Genomic DNA, 16530 nt, shown 5'->3' on the forward strand with positions numbered 1-16530 from the left:
TTGCAAAAAACGTATCAACCAAATACCCTGTTTTTTACATCTTTTACTAGCACTTGCGGATTACTGCAACATTTTTTCAAACTGAGTGTTTTTGGTTTTACTATTCTCTTTTGTGTCTTCATGTGTTGTATATATGCTGCGCCACTGGACCTGCGTTCCTGCAAACAATGACAGGATCGCGTGGGCTCACACTGAGCGCCACCGCAATCAAATGCGGGTGTCCGCTATATATGAGAGTTGTTTTTCAAAGACGGTAGGTCAGCCTGTAAAGCGCTGTGCATGTTCCAGCCAATAAACATGTCAGGAGAGACCATGGCCCATGCAGCCCTTCTCAGTAGCAGGTTTTCTCCAAGTTTTCCAATTGTTATTGCGAGAACATCTTTAAGAAAATATTCATCTGTCTTCATGTGCAAGATCCCGAGGCAGGAAACCCTTTGAATAAGAAGCCTGGTGTTGCTCCCCACTCTGACAATGTCTCAGAACACAAAGTGCTGCCTGCTGATCTAGCTGCTTATACTTCACATTTCACAGTCGGTCTCCAAAATTCACCTCCACCATCACCGCCTTATTGTCTTCCTGGAGACCCACAAGACCCTCTGCAGTCTTTCTTCTTTGTAACTTGGTGGCTTTATTTCACCCTTCCTTTTGTGCTTGCTGATGTAGCCATGTCTCTGCCTGTTTTGCATCATTGTTGAACTTTTCTAGCGCTTTCTTACAATTTATGATCTAGTATCTGGTTTTCTTTCTGAGTTTCACAAAAAGCTCCATGTCACCTGCTAGAAACCGGCAACTGGAGTGGAATAGATCAGACTGCTGCTATGAGGAGAGCTTGGAGAGCAGGAAACCTGACAGCCCAGCTGTACTTCTCCAGGATGAATGACACCCTGCAGCAATGCCCACCATGGGTGCTGGGTGTTTAACCCCTGTGACGCTCATGTCAATAGTGACAGTGACATCACTGGGCATTGCAGAGGAAGGGTTTCCACTGTTTAAGCACATGAAGGGCTCTCCAAACTCGACATGACGTCCCCTAATTATTCCAGCAAATCGCACTCCTTCCCATCCGAGCTCTGCTGTGCACCAAAACAGTAGTTTTCCCAAACATATGTGGTATTGGCGTACTCCGGAGAAATTGCACAGAAAATTTTATGGTACATTTGTTCCTGTTATCCTTGCGAAAATAAAATAAAAATTGGTGTCTGAAGTAAAAGTTTTGTGAAAAAAAAGTAAAATGTTCATTTTTTCCTTCCACATTAATTTCTGTGAAGCACCTGAAGGGTTAATAAACTTCTTGAATGTGATTTTGAATACCTTGAGGGATGAAGTTTTTAGAATGGTGTCACTATTGGTTATTTTTTGTCATATAGACCCCTCAAAGTCACTTCAAATGTGAAGTGGTCCCTTAATATGGCTTTGTAAATTTTGTTGGAAAAATAAGAAATCACTGTTCAACTTTTAGGCTATGTGCACACGTTCAGTTTTTTTCACGTTTTTTTCACGGTAAAAACGCTATAAAAACTCATTAAAATCGCATACATTATGCGATTCTATCATTCTATACATTCTATCATTTAGAATGCATTCTGCATGTTTTGTGCACATTATGTGTTTTTTTCCGCATTTTCTGCATTTGGGAAAAAACGCATAAAAAACACACCAAAAACGCACCAAAAACGCGCGAAAACGTGGTAAATCGCGGTAAAAACGCATGCGGATTTCTGGCAGAAATGTCCGATTTTTGTCAGGAAAATTTCTGCAAGAAATCCTGACATGTGCACATACCCTTAACCCTTATAACTCCCTAACAACAACAAAAAAAGGTTTCAAAGATTGTGCCCAGATGGTGGAGATGCCAGGGCCGCGTACCATGCTATGCTCCTATCTTACCCTTATCTGTTTCTTCGCCCACCCAGGGAGGTTTGGGGCTGAAGTTTATACGCAAAAACTAACCAGACAGACAGGGGTAAACAGACAGTGATAAAATAAAAAAAATAACAATCAAACAAATACACTCACAAAACAACAGAGTGGGAAATGGGAGGAATAGGAAGGAAGAAACCTAATGGGAGAGGATAAGGATAAACATGCAAACCAGCTCCACACAGTAATCTTCTGAAAAAACTCTTTAAGGCTACGTTCACATTTGCGTTGTTGGGCGCAGCGTCGGCGACACATACCGACGCATGCGTCATGCGCCCCTATCTTTAACATGGGGGGCACATGGACATGCGCCGGTATGCGTTGTACTGCGTTTTACGATGCATGCGTCATATAGATGCACAAGACAGGGCGCAGAGGACACTACTTGTAGCGTTTTCCCTGCGCCGAAATTCTTGATCTGTAGGATCTTATGACAACGCATGCGTCGCAAAACACTGCGTTGTGTACATGCCTTGTTGGTTGCGTCACGTCGCCGACGCTGCACCCAACAACGCAAATGTGAACGTAGCCTAACTGCCTACTCCAAACACTGAACTCTCTTCTTCAACTCCAACTAAGTAGTGGTAACTATCGCTGGCAAGGCCAGAAGCAAGGAGGAGGGTTCTTATACCTGCTGGGAGTAACAAACTCAGAACAGCTGATACAACCCAAGACAGAGAACTCCAGGAGTCCAACTTAGCAGTTTAACCCTTGTAGCACCTGATCAAAGAAAGTCAGAACTGCTAATAGGACGGTGAAGCCATTCTAACTGTTGCAGGTGTATGTGTCACCAGCCACTGTGATTGTCTGACCCCACTCTGTCGCGGTATCACTGTGACACCTGAAATCACGAAGATTCGGTCACTGTCCAAATATTGGGAGGCTCCAGCAAAAATGGAAGACCTTCTAAACTTTTGGAAGAGCAGACAAGTCTCATAGGTGCCCTGCATCCTAATTAAGTACTCTCCTTTTTTTCTGCTCTCCTCTGTACTTCTAGAGTTACCACCACTCAGGGGGTCTGGTCTGGGGTCTATATTTACTTTGTGGTCAGATCTTGGATCTGTTTTTTTTTTTCATTTTATCTTGAGGTTTGTAGTCTCTTTTTGTTAAATGGGTCTGGTTTAGGGTCTATATTTATTTAGGCAAGGTGGTCCTGTTTGGGGTCTGTATTCATTCTGGGCAATGGTGATGGGGATCATATGATCTACTTGTGATTGACATGCTTTAGGTTGGAGCATAAATGGACGAAGCATATGGCTCATACATGACATCTTGGACTCTACCTGATGATGTTGACAAGTATGCTTTAATATATTCTTAAAGTTTGAAAGTGACAATCCTTTGTACAGTGAGGATTCCCATCTGCAGGACTGAAATGTAGGAGATTGTGGCTCTGCACAAGGGGATGGAAGAGAGAGGAGGAAGCAGATTCAGTATCATGATCTAAACACAGACAGGAAACACTCTAAAACCACAAACAGAAATAAACAAGCATTAGATACAGGCACACAAGGCAGATAGCACAATACACACAGGAAGATAAGGTTCTCAGCCGGGGATCCAAGAAAATATATTTCTATATTCAGCACATTTAGAAGAGTTAAAATTATATCCTGCTCATGGAATTAGTGGGCTTTTTTTTTTAGCTAATTTGTATAATTGATGTCCCTGTTTAGAAAGCTCAGTGCAAGAAGAGCTCTCACGAAAGAAACTAAGTGATATCAACTATATCTCTGAGGTTTTTCTTTAGAGAAAAACTGGAGCAGGGCAATTAATGATCTGACACATATATGATGATGTATTAATTTGACCATGAAAGTTTAGATAATTTCATTCATCTTTATGAGTCAATTAACCAACAGGTCAGGAGTGGATCTGACATTGTCTATCTTGAAAATTTGTACCAATGCCTTAAAAAAAAAAAAAAGAGGACATAAAGGGCAAGATTTATCCTCTGATATCCGGCCTTTAATGGACTTGGGCAGACAGTTCTTTGCCTACCAAGCAGTATATATTGGCAGGCAATTAATTATAGCAGTTCATAATAACTTTTTAAGGCATCTTTATCAAAGTGTATTATGAGACATTGGTAAACATGTAAATACAAGGAAATAACAGAGCTGTACTATGCACTGTTATATTACTTACTATATGGTGGCCCGATTCTAACGCATCGGGTATTCTATAATATGTATAGTAGTATATAGCACAGCCCACGCAGTATATAACACAGCCCACGCAGTATATAATACAGCCCACGTAGTATATAACACAGCCCACGTAGTATATAACACAGCCCACATAGTATATTGCCCAGCCACGAAGTATATTGCACAGCCACGTAGTATATACCACAGCCCACGTAGTATATAGCACAGAGATGTAGTATATAACACAGGTCACGCAGTATATAACACAGTCCATGCAGTATATAACACAGCCCACGTTGTATCTAACACAGCCCACGTAGTATATAACACAACCACGTAGTATATTGCCCAGCCACGTAGTATATTGAACAGCCACGTAGTATATAACACAGCCCACGTAGTATATAGCACAGAAACGTAGTATATAACACAGGCCACGCAATATATAACACAGCCCACGTAGTATATAGCAATGTGGGCACCATATCCCTGTTAAAAAAATAATAAAAATAAAAAATAGTTATATACTCACCTTCCGGCAGCCCCCGGATCCAGCCCAGGCATTTAGCGATGCTCCTCGCGACGCTCTGGTCCCAACAATGCATTGCGGCAATAACACGTGATGATGTGGCGGTCTTGCGAGACCGCTACGTCATCTCCAGGCATTGCCGCAATGCATTCTTGGGACCGGAGCGTCGCGAGGAGCGGGAAAGGCACCGGAAGGTGAGCATATAACGATTTTTTATTTTTTTTATTATTTCTAACATTAGATCTTTTTACTATTGATGCTGCCTATGCAAAAAGTTGGTCACACAGGGTGTCAAGGCTAGCGGAACGTACCGAGTAAATAGATGAAGTTATTGGTGCGTTCGCAGCCCGGGGTCCACCGTGCAGGAGGAACCTGCTGCTATACACGAAATCTGTTACCTCACAGAGTCGCTGATATAGAAAAGAACTGTGTCCTGCTAAGCTCACAGGAGCACACAGATAATTGCTGAGCAGATAGCAGTCAGTGGTCATGCAGTCAGGAAAGCACACAACCATTTCCTCACCGGAGGAGCCGGTATTCTAGTGGCTTATTTCAGCCGGCCCTGAATACATGCAACCAAACTCCTGACCGGAGGTGCCGGTATTCTAATGGCTTTTACAGCCGACCCTGACCACAGGCATACATGACCACACTGGCGCAAAGCACATAACAAGGATTAATACTAGCGCATGGCCGTGCGGTCATGCGAACCTTTTATAGCTGCAGCAACTACAGGACTTTCCCAGAAGGACCAATGAGAGGCTCCCACAGAACTTGAGCAACTTCAGGACCTTTCTGTGGACCAATGGGAGTTGCTGCAGTACCTGAGCGTGTGACCCTTGATCTCCAATGAGAGATCTTACCCTGGGCATGCTCAGAAGGGGAAAAGTAGGACTTAGTCCCAAAGATGTCTGCTCGCCACTGACCAGTACTGGCTACAATGGCAGAAGCTGGAAAGGCAACAGTAACCCTTTGCACAGTGTCAGACTGAGCGAGACGCTGGGACCGACGCCTCTACTGAACAGACTCCACTGCGGCAGGAGAAGAATCGGAGACCGCAGCGGAGATGGCTCGAGATTCCCCCTGTGCAGAGGCGGGAACTCAACCCCTAACACAGGGTTAGTAGCAGCGTTAACGGACTGCGTTACACCGCGTTATGCCACGGTCTAATGCAGTCCATTTAACGGACTGCTAAACCGCTATGGGGGCACTGACTGGAGGGCAGTAGGGAGGGGGCACTGTCTGGAGGGGAGTACGGAAGGGCGAATTCGCGGTCGGACTGTGCCCGTTGCTGATTGGTGGCGGCCGGCTGGCTGCCACCAATCAGCGACGTGGGATTTCTGTGACAGACATACAGACGGAAGTGACCCTTAGACGATTATATAGATAGATTTCATACTTTTATACAATTATTTAACATATTCTGCATATTTCTTCTTCATTTTATACAATTATCTATGATATTCCGCAGCACTTTACAGAAATAATTGGCACTGTCCCCATTGGGACCCACAATCTAAATTCCCTATCAGTATGTCTTGGAGTGTGGGAAGAAACTGGAGAATCTAGAGGAAACTCACTCAAACACGAGGAGATCATGCAGAACTCCTGGAAATCTTATGTACTTGTGAACTTCACGACTGTTTACGGATGGAAGACCAGGGAAAACTAGGATTGGGTTGTTAAGACCCCCATAAACAATAAAGCAGTATAGTGACTCAGTGGTCTTGCATCACGGGGGGTTTACGTTCAAAAAACAGCTAGGACGATATCTGCAATGAGTTTGTATGTTTTCACCGTTCAACGTTGGTTTCCTCTGGGCACTGGGGAATGTAGGTTTCCTCTGGGCACTGGGGAATGTAGTTTGTGACCCCCAATAAGGACAGTGATGATGATGTCTGTGAAGTGCTGTGCATATTCTTAACTATTCAAGCAAGCATTATTAATAAATGGATAAAAATCATCCAAAACCACCAATTTGGCCTGGAATGGACAATCCTCTGATGAGTATGTGGGGTCTGTTTGTGGAGTTCTCCATGACAGATTATTTCAGGAGTAAGGAGGATCGGTCAGTTGGATTTCAGTCGCCTGATCTTATTATTCATCTGGAAGATAAGCCGCTGCCAGATGATTCTGCCTGAGGCTATGTGCACATGTCCGGAATTGCCACGGAAATTTCCGCGGCAATTCTGCAACTGTGCTGCTGGTAAAATGCATGCAGAATTGGAATGTGTTTTCCCGCAAAACACTAGTGTTTTCCAAGTGTAATTAGCTTGCAGAATGCTAGCGTTTTCCAAGCGATCTGTATCATCGCTTGGAAAATTGATTGACAGGTTGGTCACAACTGTCAAACATAGTGTTTGACAAGTGTGACCAACTTTTTACTATTGATGCTGTCTATGCAGCCTCAATAGTAAAAAAATCTAATGTTAAAAATAATTAAAAAAAATAAAAAATCATGATATTCCCACCTTCCGGCGTCCACAGTAGCCTTCCCGCTCCTCGCGATGCTCCCGTTCCCAATAATGCCTCGCAGCAATGACCCCAAATGACTCAGCATCACGAAAGACCGCTACGTCATCACAGGTCATTGCCGCGAGGCATCACTGGGAACAGAAGCATCGCGAGGAGCAGGAACGCTGCGAGGGACGCCGGAAGGTGAGAATATCACGATTTTTTATTTTAATTCTTTTTTTTACAGGTATATGGTTCCCAGGGCCTGGAGGAGAGTCTTCTCTCCTCCACACTGGGTACCAACCGCACATGATCCGCTTACTTCCCGCATGGTGGGCATAGCCACATGAGAAAGGTAAGTGGATCAATGCATTCCTATGTGTGCGGAATCCCCGCAATTCCGCACAAAGAATGAACATGCAGTGGTTTTTTTTCCGGAATGCGATTCTGCCATGGAAAAAAACGCAACATGTGCACAAAAATTGTGGATTGCATTCTAATAATAGGATGCTTAATGTATGCATTTTTTCGCAGTTTTATCACGTTTTTATAGCAAAAAAAGCGAAAAATCCTGAACGTGTGCACACAGCCTGAGACTCTCTCAGATAATGCAGACCAGAGCATTGCTGTGTGTGCGGGAATCAGGAGAGATAACTGTCACCTGGATGATAGTTCCAGCAACAGGGATCTAATTGTATAGACAGCCTTAGTTTACATTGCCTTCTTTAGACAGGACAACTGCACTTCAGATGTGCACTGAATGATCAGTAATATAATAGTTTAGTGTACATAAGCTGCCATTGTTCTTGGCAACAGTGATCATGTTTACACAGGATAACGTGCTGCCGAGAACAGTAATCTGTCGGGCCAAAATATCATTTGACCCGACATGCAAGCTCTTTGTTTGTTGGGTTCTCAGTAGCTTGTTCCCGATAATCATGAAGTATAAATACACCTTAAAGGTACCGTCACATTAAGCGACGCTGCAGCGATCTAGACTACGATCCCGATCGCTGCAGCGTCGCTGTGTGGTCGCTGGAGAGCTGTCACACAGACAGCTCTCCAGCGACCAACGATGCCGAAGTCCCCTGGTAACCAGGGTAAACATCGGGTTACTAAGCGCAGGGCCGATCTAAAACTACACCATGTTTTCACACGCAAGTCCTAAGAGTAGATAGAAACACAAACAAAATGAATCAAACAAAAACTTTAGACTTTGTCAGGAGAAAAATGATCAAATGTCACATGACTGTGAGTGACAAAAGTATGTCAATATTTTGGATTAGCACTAGCAGATGAGTTGAATTAAAATTAAGAGTCTGGTGTTTTCAATCAATGGGAGGACAATCATGTGTAAGTGGGTGACCTGTTTTAATTGAAGAACAGTGATCTATCAAAAGATGACTCCAAGATCAAGGCGTATAACAGTCCTTGAAGTCACAAAGGAACCCAAGGTAACCTCTAAACAACTAAAGGCCTATCTGACATTAGCTAATGCAAATGTTCATTCAATTGACATGCTGTCCATGAGCCACTGCTCTACAATAAGAACATTGCTGACTGTGTACAGTTTGCCAAAGATCATCTGGACAAGCCACAAACTATTGGGACATTATTTTGTGAACAGATGAGACTAAAATAGAGCTTTTTTGTTTAAATGAGAATGATTATGATTGGAAACAGCAAAGCACTGCATTGTTGCATACATACCTCATGCCATCTGTGAAACATAGTGGTTGTAGTATCATGGTTTAGGGCCTGTTTTGCTGCATATGGGCTAGGATGGTTTTCAATAAACAGGACAAAGAATTCAGAAATTTATCAGCAAATTCTAAAGGAAAATTTCAGTACATCGGTCCATGTGCTGGAAATGGGGGTCAGGTAGTAAGACAACGACCCAAAGCACACAATTTGTTATACAAAAGTATGGTTAAAGAAAAATAAAGCTAACGTTTTGAAATGTGAAAACCCACCAGCAAAACAGATTTGAAGCTGTTTGTTAGGGAAGAATGGACTAAAATGCCTTCAAACCGATGTACAGGACCAATCAACAATTACCGGAAACGTTTAGATGCCATTAATGAGACACAAGGGTCTGTCATCGGTTACTAAAAGCAAAGGTTCTCATACTTCTACCACTCACAGATGTAATACTGGATCATTTTATTCAGTAAAAAAATGACAAAGACTAATATTTTTGACTCATTTGCTTGATTTGGTTATCTTTATCTACTGTATGGTCTTGTGTTAAAATGTGATGTAGTTTTAGGTCCAATTTATGTAAAAATATAGAACATTTTTAAGGGTTCACAAACTTTTAAGCACCTTTCAGGTAGAATGTTTTACCTCTTGTGACCACTGTTAAATAATTCTACCAGTCTAACTCTAAAAAAAAGTATTTTGATGATTAAAATGTATGGTTTATGACTGGGTAGTTAAACTACTTGGGGCAGAGATGCAATACCAGACACAACCCATGAATGAGGGTGGCGCTGTTTCTGGTGAAAACAAGCAATTCTTTTTTTCCAATCCTGGGCAATCCCGTTAATACAAATTTATTGGTCAGTTCCAAGAAAGGGATCTTTTAGGACCAATGAGAAATGGTGCGATTTGACATTGACTGTTCTGGTCTTAATTACCAGAAAGGGAAAGATAGTGCCTGGGCCTCAGGGTGTCCTGGTTATGCTTGTGTTTTGTGACCACAGTACTGGTGCAATTATAGGAGATACAAGAAGAATGTTTTAATTTGCTGTTGTTACTTTAAATGTGCTTTCCCTACAATAGCATATACCATGACTTTCTGACCAGTGAGGGCAGGGTCGGACTGGGGTGCTAGTGGCCCACAAGTAACCAACTCCAGGCCCCACTTTTCAGCTACATGCAAATGTGACATTATCTTCATTCACCAATTCATATAACAATGAACTGGGTAGATTGTTCAATGAATAAAATGCCGCCTTTGTCTGTACACAGTGATTCAGGTATATAGTGTCAAGTACTGCTCATATAAGAGGGTAGTGGCCTACTCTTGCACAGGGGCCCACCGGGTGATTCTCTGATTCTCCAGTGGGCCAGTCCAAGCCTATGGGTGGTGGCCTACTCTTCCATGGGGGGCCCATCGGAGGATTTTCTGACTCTCCAGTGGGCCAGTCCAAGCTTATGGGTGGTGCCTACTATTCCATGGGGGGCCCATCGGAGGATTTTCTGACTCTCCAGTGGGCCAGTCCAAGCTTATGGGTGGTGCCTACTCTTCCATGGGGGGCCCATCGGAGGATTCTCTGACTCTCCAGTGGGCCAGTCCAAGCCTATGGGTGGTGGCCTACTCTTCCATGGGGGGCCCATCGGAGGATTTTCTGACTCTCCAGTGGGCCAGTCCAAGCTTATGGGTAGTGCCTACTATTCCATGGGGGGCCCATCGGAGGATTTTCTGACTCTCCAGTGGGCCAGTCCAAGCCTATGGGTGGTGGCCTACTCTTCCATGGGGGGCCCATCGGAGGATTTTCTGACTCTCCAGTGGGCCAGTCCAAGCTTATGGGTGGTGCCTACTATTCCATGGGGGGCCCATCGGAGGATTCTCTGACTCTCCAGTGGGCCAGTCCAAGCCTATGAGTGGTGACCTACTCTTCCACGGGGGACCCACCGGAGGATTCTCTGATTCTCCAGTAGGCCAGCCCAAGCCTGAGTGAGGGTCTAACTGTGTCCTCAGTATAAGCATTGTTAGTAAAGCACTACACTAGTTTCACAGTTTTTCCTCACAGTGTGATGCTTCTTTCCTCCTACTTTCTGTTCTCTTGAATGGAGCCATGTTGCAGTTCCCAGCGCAGTAGACGAGAGGACCAAAGTGCAGGGAAAATGCCAAATCAGCCTATGTCTTTTCATTCAAAGTATTTTCAGGAGTCCTAGAAGACGGACTAGCACCTCCCATAACATCGTGGCATAGCATCCTAGCAATATACCATAACAATAGGAGATGCTGGTATCCCTTTAATGGTGACCGATCTGGGCATCTGATATTTAAATATGGTTTCTTGTTACCAGTGAAAGAAGAAAGGGACTAGCTCGCTAGCTCAGATTCCCCATTTATAGTGTCCTAACCTGCAGATCAGGCAAAGAATGAGACATTATATGCACACATCCTGTTAATGGTGACTACATAATTGCTGTTGCTGTTCAGTGATAATGTCATACGCGCAGACATAATTGCAATAGACAGATTAATGAGGTGGGGATGACTGTGCAATGTTGGGAAAGATGGGTCATTAAAGGGAGATGAACTTCAAGAAGAATAAAAAAATACAATTGTATTAGTCAGAACGTATAAAACCTACAGATTCATTTACGGAAAAAAAATTAATTAATTGTTAATGTTACTAATATATTGTTATTACCAAGGGTATAGGGTTGGGTTCATGTATTCTGCAGAGGTGTAATTGGGAGCACCCACACCCGATGCTAGCCTAAAGCTACTCATACAGCTTAAGTAGCAGACGGCCAGCTTATTCGGCTGCCAGCTATCTCTACTCATGAGCTAAGTGTGCATGTGTATTTACAGGGAATCTGTCAACAGGTTTTTGCTATGAATTCTGAAAGCACCATCATGTAGGGGCAGAGACCCTGAATATAGAGATGTGAAACTTACTGGCCTGTGTTTTGCTGTTTCAATACAATAAGTGTTTTATCATCAGGAAATTATCACTACAGGACAATTGGCCTCATGCCTCCTAGTCCAACCCGCCCCCAGCACTGATTCTGTCACTATACAATGTACACAGAAAGCTGTGATGTGGGTGGGGTTGCACAGGGCTCATCATCTCAATCTGCAGCAGAGACAGCTGTGACTCTATCATAGCTGCAGCATCCAGTAAACTAAGTGACAAATCACTCGAATCAAGGTCTCTGTTCCTACCTCATGCTGCTGTCAGATTACATAGAAAAAATGTGATAACAGATTCCCTTTAATAGGGAAAGGTTAGTACTCAGTTGGTACACAGCTCTGGTGGGGAAACAAATGGATTGTGTGCTCTAGTTCAACATGCCTGATTTTCCTCTCAGTTGAGGGAGAATCTGGAGGCTTCCATATACATTAGATAGCTGAAGAGTTCTTTATTAAAAATTGAGGCTGACTATATTCAAATGTGTATAATGCCTTAAGTCTGTAAGGGTCCATTGGACAGGAGCGTCTACAGCACCCATAATATGAGCAGCCAGTCCAACATTTACAGGTTTGCAACATAGTCAAGGATACAGTTCCTCCTACCAATAATCACTAACAATAATAACCAGATAATTTCTATGTACCCAATATCCTACATGGAGTCGCTGAAAATATACAAAATATATCTAAAAGATTCTTTATTCCAAATGTTATTAAAAGTTCTTACATTTCATTAGAGGTCTGTCAGTAAGAATTACAAGTCATGGAGGAACTCCAGTATACCAATGAATAAGATCTAGTAAAGTTCATAAAGTATAGAAACATATGCAATAAATAGATCTCTATAGCAATATAGTGTTAAAAAATACAAGGCGAAGCAAACATAATACCAGTAATGTCTATAATTTCCCATGTAGTCTTATAGATAAAGTGTGGTACATACTGCTTTTTCAAGGGAAAGGACTGTAAATTGTCTGTCTGGGTGTTATACACACTGTGTACAAGTGAGTATTTTGACCATATCTTCATTTTTATGTAGATGTTCCAATTCCACGCTGTATAAACTTGAATCCTTATTGGATGAAGCAGATCATGTATTTATGTCATGAGGAAGGCTGTGGCCTAAGGATATCATCATCCTTTATCATAGTGTGCAGAATTATTATGAAAATTATTATGCAGAATGGTAAAAAAAAAAGATTTACGGTAATTCACTCAGAAAAGCTAAAAATTGTTAAAAGTCTGACAGACGGACGCAGCATTCTTGAACATGCTAAGATATTGAGGAGTGATCACAGAATCATCAAAAGTTTTGTGGCAAATAGTCAGTGTCGCAGAAACATGTTGAGAAAAAAAGACGCACATTAAGGCTAGGGTCACATTGCGTTAGTGCAATCCGTTTAGCGCTAGTGCTAGCGGATTGCGCTAACGCAATGTTTTCTATGGGGCTGCGGTCGGGGTCGCGGTAACGTCCCCGCTCTCGCAGATCCCCGATCTGCGAGAGCGGGGAACGGACCGCGGGCGCGCCTCGGACGCTGCAAGCAGTGTCCGCGGCGCGCCAGGAATCACCGGCGCGTCGCTAGCGCGTGCCGAACATGGCACGCGCTAGTGAAGCGCGTTCCCATTGCCTTCAATGGGCGTGTTAACGGCCGCGTTGCACAGCGTTAATTTCGCTGTGCAACGCTGTCCGTTTAACGCGGTCCCATAACGCAATGGGAACCCAGCCTTAACTTCCAAAGATTTGAGAAGAATCAAACGAGAAACAACCAGGAAGCCATGATCCTCCACTGCTGTCATATTCCAGTACCACAAGCTCCCTGAAAGGCCCAGTAGTAGAAGGTGTTCAGTGCTCAGAGGCATGCCCAAGGTGAGGAGGCTGAAACACTGTAACAAGGTGGCACAGGGTAGTAGTCCCAGCCGTGTCACTTAAAGCTACAGTTCACAAACAGAATCCACTGAGCATACAGTCAGCGAGCACCCCAGCCCTTTGCACATGAAATGGACAGGACAGATATAACCCAGATGAATTACCTCTTCTCCACAGTCGTTACAGCACAGGCAAACAGGATCCAGGAACTCAGTTAAAATCCAACAGGATAACTTTTTATTGAATGTGTAGAGGCTGTGGTAATAAGTAGAAGGAAGAAAAATGTTATTGCAGCAAATCAATCAACCTTCCTGCTCTCTCCCTAATGACTTCCACGGGCATACCCACAGCAGCCACGGCGGCCGAAAGAGGAGATAGTCTATATGCCGGAATCTGGACACTTAAAGTCCCTTTGGAGGAGCACCACATAGTCCTGGTGCCTACTTCACTGCCCGTGGTCCTGGTCAGCAGTCTCTACCCCTCCTGGGGTTTTGCCAGCTCCCAGCAGGGGAGCACCTTCTGCTGTAGGCAAGCCTGCCTCAGCTCAAACTCAGAAGCAGGAGCTTCCTGCTCCTTTTTGGAGCTGTTAATCCAACCCCCTGGGTTAACCCCTTCTGTCCCTGTCTCTAACATACATGCAATAACCATAGTGAACATTATCAGACATTACAGCACATACGTTACATTACAATTCAACAGATAACAGCATAGGAATAAAAGGGTAATACATTAATACACAAGGCATTAAAAATACAGGTACAGCATTTGGGTACCATATAAAATGCACGGGCCCAGCACATGGAGAGAGAGAAGCAATGAGGTTCTCCGCCACCTCCTTACAACATGACCACCACTGAGCAAGACACGTCAAGGAAATGTTAAGGCTAGGTCAAAATATATCTGAAGACAGATTTTTCAAAGGTTTTGTGGACTGATGAGATGAGAGAAACTCCAAGCGGACCAGTTGGATGGGCCCATGGCTGGATCAGCAATGAGCACAGACCTCCATTTCTACTCAGACACCAGCAAGGTGGTGGTGAGGTACTGCTATAGGCTGGTATTATTAACAATCAGCTAGCTGGTCCTTTTTCAAGTTGAAGATGGACTTTGAATAAACTCCCAAACCTACTGCTAGTTGTTTTAAGACACTTTCTCAAGCAGTGGTACATGAAAAAGTCTGCATCTTTGAAGAAAACCATAATTTTTTTGCAGGACAATGTTCCATCACAGCATCAAAGTCTCCACTGCTTGACTGACAGTAAAGGCCTTAAAGATGAAAAATAATGACATGCTTCTTCCTCACCTGACTTAAACCCTATTGAGAACATGTGAACCCTTCTTAACAGGGAGATTTACAGTGAAGGAAAACAGTACACCTCTAAAACAGCGTCTGGGAGGCCGTGGTTGTTGTCGCTCAAAAAGTTGATTATTAACAGATTAACAAACTGTCAGACTCCATGAATGGAAAACTTATGACTGGTATTGAAAAGAAGGGCGGCATATTAGTCACTGATATATATATATATTTTTTTTTTGAAATGTCAGAAATGTGTGTCTGTATATTTTGGGTTGTGGAGTTATTATTCTCACTTTAGCAGATGAAAATAAACATTCAGATGGGAAGATTTACGTTTTTTCTTTAGTTGTATAATGATTCTACAAAGTAATACGTGCTCAATATTTATACAAACATATAAGTGCTTCTCACAAAATTAAATATCATCAAAAAGTTAATTTATTTCAGTTCTTCAATACAAAAAGTGAAACTCGTATATTATATAGAGTCATTACAATAAAGACTTGAAATAGATCACTCTATTTGTAATGAGTCTATATAATATGAAATTCACTTTTTGTATTGAAGAACTGAAATAAATTAACTTTTTGATGATATTCTAATTTTGTGAGAAGCACTTGTAGATATTCTCCTAAGAAAGACAAAACCTCACTTTACTTTATAAAATATTCATGTTTATTAACCTTTTGGCTTAATCGTCAGCACTGTTGTTCAATAATAAAATGAATCATCAAAAAAAAAATAAAAAAAATCCTAATAATTGTGCACACAGCGCGAGTTAATTGCCGGATGTGGACAGCGTTTCGTGCCATGAATCTGTCTGTAATTGCGAGGCGCGGGGGTGTCAGAGGGAAAATTCCTTCTTAACGTCACTAACAAGGTGTTAAAAAGTCTTCAATGGTGCTGTGAATTCATGAGATACAGCAGCATGCACACATAGGCAGCCATTTTGTTATGGCCTGGTGAGGAAGGCCATGTTATTCAGGACTAAATTTGTTTTTTACATTTGCCATGATGAACATAAGTGCAAAGTGGGAATAACATTGATTAACCCAGTGTTCCCCAACTCCAGTCCTCAAGACCCACCAACAGGTCAAATTTTCAGAATTTGCTTAGTATCACACATGTGATAATTTCATTACCTGCTCAAGCATTAATTCCATCACCTATACAATACTAAGGAAATCCTGAAAACATGACCTGTTGATGGTAGGTACACCATAAGTCACCTCCTTCCCTTTGATGCGGGCTCTGGCACTGAGCCCACATCTTTCCCGGCAAATATTTTAAAAAATATTAAAAAGATTTAAAAAATATAAAAGTTCCAACTCACCCCCTTTTAGCCCCATTAATAATAATACAATTAAAAAATACACATATTTGGTATCAATGCTTTCAGAAATGCCCCTCTGTCGAAATATAAATAGAATTAGTCCGATCGGTAAATGGCTTAATGAGAAGAAAAAAATCAAAACTCCAGAATGGCGTTTTTGTGGTCGCCAAAATATTGAAATAAAAATGCAATAACAGGCGATCAAAACATTGTATCTATCCCAAAATGATATAATTAAAAACGTCAGCTCGGCATGCAAAAAATAAGCCCTCACCCTACCCGAGATCCTGAAAAATGAAGATTCTAAGGGTCTTGGAAAATGGCAA

General features: G+C 42.6%; 1 pseudogene; it reads right to left on the reverse strand.

Moving 5' to 3' along the window:
• Nucleotides 1-224: 224 nt before the first annotated feature.
• On the reverse strand, nt 225-7190 carry LOC138643416 (elongation factor Ts, mitochondrial-like; annotated as a pseudogene).
• Nucleotides 7191-16530: the final 9340 nt, after the last annotated feature.

Source organism: Ranitomeya imitator, chromosome 6, assembly GCF_032444005.1.
Source record: "Ranitomeya imitator isolate aRanImi1 chromosome 6, aRanImi1.pri, whole genome shotgun sequence".
In the NCBI taxonomy this organism is placed as follows: domain Eukaryota; kingdom Metazoa; phylum Chordata; class Amphibia; order Anura; family Dendrobatidae; genus Ranitomeya; species Ranitomeya imitator.